This window comes from Crinia signifera, chromosome 7 (assembly GCF_055691185.1).
Source record: "Crinia signifera chromosome 7, ASM5569118v1, whole genome shotgun sequence".
Taxonomy (NCBI): Eukaryota; Metazoa; Chordata; class Amphibia; order Anura; family Myobatrachidae; genus Crinia; species Crinia signifera.
In genome coordinates this window covers 49,832,791-49,837,093 of record NC_139223.1, presented here as the reverse complement: position 1 = coordinate 49,837,093, position 4,303 = coordinate 49,832,791, and the positions used below count along the sequence as shown (strand labels likewise).

Below are 4,303 nucleotides of genomic sequence, written 5' to 3'. Positions count from 1 at the left end.
TTAAGACAAAGGCGAGTTCACAAATGCCAGGGGAGAGTAAGTGTGTCCGCGGATGCCATATGTGAGCCGGACCTTTCAAATACTGTTTGTGAAGAGGATGTTCATTCCACCATTTGCATGCCCTCTGCAAGTGTGTGCAAGAGCATCCCCAGTCAAGATTTTGACCTGGTTATTGAGGATGCTTCTGAGGAATTGGATGAGGATGTGGATTCTGTTGGTGAAGCTGGCACACAGAGGGATGCGGATGATGACGATGTTGAGGATGATGTTGTTTGTTTTAAGGCACCGACGGAGACAGTTGTTGTCCGGGGTGTGGAAAAGCGTGGCTTCGGGAGGAACACATGTAAAGTGGTGAAGTGGTGAGGGAGGAAATGGAACGCACGCATAGCCAGTCTGATCAAATTTGATAAGGAGGTAACTTCACAAACCACGTGACCTCACGCCAGATAGGGGTCTTGTTAGATATTAAACTGATCCAATCAGATACTACCTTGCAGACACAGTCAATGCTGCACCAAACACCCACTGCTCCTTGGCTGCACATGCCAAACTGCAAAATCAATCCACATTGGGCTCTTGGTACTTGTGTGGAGGTTCTAACAGAGGAGCGCAGCTACAAGGACAATTTCAACTTGCACATCTTTGTATTCTTTGCTCTTTTTTTGGGGGGGGGGGGGGTTATTAAACTGCCACCCTGTCTGCCCCTGTAGTGCTGCTCTGCTTCCAACATGTGCCAGGTTGGAAGTGTAAGGTCCACATGTATGTGATGCCTACTGCTGTCGCCTAGCTTAGTCATCCAGCTACCTCGGGATAACCTTATGGCCCTACTACAGTAAATTAAAATATCCAGATACAAAACCAAAACCCGCAAGGGTGGTTTTGCCAAAACCAATCCAGATCCAAAACCCGAAGGGAGATCCAGATCCAAAACCAAAACCCGAAAAAGTGCCCACCGCACATCTCTACTATGAATTGAGTCTATTGGTCACCAGCTTACTACTTTAGTGACTTATTAGATGGTAACCAACAGAATATGCTGCGCTATATAAGAAACTGTAAATAGGGGGCGTGGCCAGGCAGCCATCAGGAGAAGACGGACCTTCCCTGGGCTCCCGCACAAACCTGCTCTCACCGAGTCCCTAGACGCCCCAGTCTTTATCCCTGACATACAGCAGGTCCCCCGAGGCTGCTCACCACCTGAGAGACAAACCGCAGAGGGCAGCGGAGTTGGGAAGCCCATCCAAGGGATTTTGCGGATTGCGGCCTATCCGTGGCGCCGAAGCCGGGGACTCGCTTTCAGGCGGGCGTCAACGCCGGAAATCTCACCAACACACCCCGCTGACCTCCAGAGATCCCTCCGAACTCACCCGCCCCGCTGGAGACCACGCGCTAGCGGCTGGGGTGCCGGGGGACTATATTCCGGGTGGCGGCAGTTGGTGACCTGCACGTGACGCCGGAGCCGCGGCCTGGATCTCACACACAGGCAGGACCCGGACGCCGGACCTGCGGCTGCACGCCTGATCCGCACCCTGCAGACATTCTGGCTACTCTGACTGGGCATGCTGTGGTAAGAGCTCCTGCTTGGAGCTATATTCTCCCCTGCCCCACCATTCTGCCTAGTAAGGGCAGCAGCCATCTTGGTGGGGGCATAAGGAATAATATATATTTGCTCTGCACCCTGGCTGTCCCCCTTGATCCCCCCCTCTACCATACCACAGGATTGAATATCTTTTAGGAGCAGGGGAGGTGTAACCCACTTAAGGGTTGCCCCCCTAAACCTCACTGAGACCCAGTATAACTTGCCTGCTGCTCTACATATAACACTGCCCAGAACCTGCTCACTGTGAGGCTGCCCCCCTCGCTATACACAGCTTGTCCAAATCATCTCTCTCCCTTTGTTAGGGAGAAGTGCTGTGTATACAAATCGATGTAAAAGTACAATACTCTTACAAGACCTGCCTAGCATGGATATTCCCACTGCACACCTGAATGCTGACTTTTATTGCTTACTGCTGTAAAATGTAACTGTAAGACAACTAGCCTCGGATGCTATTGCAGATCCCTGCTGCACATCTTTATTGTTTCTTCCAGTGAAATGTGAACTATAACCAATTCTTATTAACGCTTGCAGTTTACTAACCGCTAATACCTGCAGCCGCCTACATTTCTCAATTCTATCTGCCAGGGCGGATGTATGGAAAAATATTTAGTACCACACTCAATGTCCTCTACAGGATCCTCCCGGGCCCCACCTACTGACTCCCAGTGTGGTTATTCCTTTGACTCTGATCGTTCTGTTACCCGCCTGACCTCACAAAACAAAATATAGGCAACAAATATGCCCAGATCATCCAAAATGAAACCAGCTGATATTGCCGCAGTCATAGGTCCAATGCTGGATGAGAAACTAGCTGGTCTCAAGTCTTCTATAGATTCTACCCTTGCCCAGCTCACCCAGCACTCCCAATGCCTGGACACCGCAGAACAGAGAATCTCCTCCCTCGAGGATGACCTGCAAGCTGCACAAACCACAGTGGCATCGCATTCCAAGGAAATCCATGCCCTATCCGAGAAATAAGACGATTTGGAAAATCGTAATCGTCACAATAATTTGTGGGTGGTGGGCATACAGGAGTCAATCTGGGATCATGAACTCAGGGATCTCCTGGCTTTCTGGTTACCAGAACAGCTGGCGTTGGACCTCAAAGGATCACCACTGGCGATTGAGAGGGCACACAGAATTGGCCCTGACAGACCTAACCCTACTGGTAGACCCCGCCCAGTCATCATGCGTATTCTCAACTACGCCGACAAGGTTAAAGTCTTGGAACACTACAGAAGAACTGACAGCATTGCTTACAAGGGTGACCATCTTCTCATCTTCCAAGACTTTTCTAATCTGGTGGCTTCTAAACGCAGGGACTTTGCTCCTATATGCAAGCATCTTATTGATTCTAAAATTAAGTTCTCTTTGCTTTACCCGGCTCGTCTTTGTGTGTTCGGGGATGGCCAGACACTCTTTTTCGATGACCCCGCAAAAGCCAGGGCTCATTTCTCTATTCCTGAAACTTGAATGTGGTGTGTGGCGTCCCTGGGCGCTTGGAGGCCTGCTAATATTTGCTCTTGCATTTGGTTATTGCTGTATATTTGCTGCAATATGTGTTTTTCTTGCTGAATAGTTGTATTGTCTTAGCCGCTAAGTATCTGATAGGCTTCGATTCATGGTTTCATTGTTCTATTTGTTAATTTTAGTATTGCTCTATGTACCTGCCTGTTTTCTTGCCATATATGACTTACCACACTGTTTAGGCCCAATTCCAACTGCTTTTGGCAGCTAAACAGTGTTGAGCCTCTTTAGTAGTTTAATTTGAGACCACCTTCTAATATCATGACCTGTAGGTCTTTTTACATTACCAACACATGATTTTTTTCAGTAAGCCAATACAGTTAGGAAACTTTTTTATTAGCTTACCTATAGATAGAAGTAGAAGAGGGCAAAAAAGTGCATGTGTCTCACATACAGCCATACCACACTGGATAGGCCCAATCTCGTCTGGTCTTGGAAGCTAAGCAGTGTTGGGCCTGGTTAGTACTTGGGTGGGAGACCACATGGGAACACCAGGTGCTTTAGGTTTTTTTGGGCTAGGAGATAACACCCACCGGTGAGCGCTGATTCATGCTGCAGACGGCTGAATATTGTTACTATGCCCCACCAACTCTTTTCACAACGTTTTAAACCTTTCAGGTCCATCATCTAGTCAGGCTCAACAGCCATAGCGCGCTAGTAGTAGAGCCAGTGGTGAGACACTTTACAATAAGAATATTAACATCAGTCAATGTAGACAATTTTTGAATAATAAAAAAAATTACAATTAATTTAAACATTTAAAGCAGACTGAATTGAAAAAAAAAAATTGGACTATTAAGGGGGAGGGGCACCAAATTTCAATTTGCATCCAGGCAACTGGGATTAATTTCCACCTCTGCTTGCGGGTGCTAGAAAGATAAAGCTTTATGGATTCCACCAGGAAATATGCTTTGTTCTAGAGAACCGGGATTATCAGCGAACAGTTTGTAGTCAGCCTAAATGCTACCATGACAGGGAGACAGTAACCGCTATATTGGTTCTGCATAAGATGTGTAGAATGGGGACGTTGTCTGCAGCAACCAAACACCTATCTATCAATCAAATATCAAGTACATTCCATAAAATGATAGGTAGAAGTTTGTTTGCTATGGACAATTTCTGCACTCTAGGAGGTTCTATACAAAGTCCCCAAATTCTGGTTATAGCCTTGTCTCT

The 4,303-nt window shown here is 47.2% G+C and overlaps 1 pseudogene; it reads left to right on the top strand.

Moving 5' to 3' along the window:
- Positions 1-3,515: 3,515 nt before the first annotated feature.
- Positions 3,516-3,634, top strand: LOC146024832 (5S ribosomal RNA; annotated as a pseudogene).
- Positions 3,635-4,303: the final 669 nt, after the last annotated feature.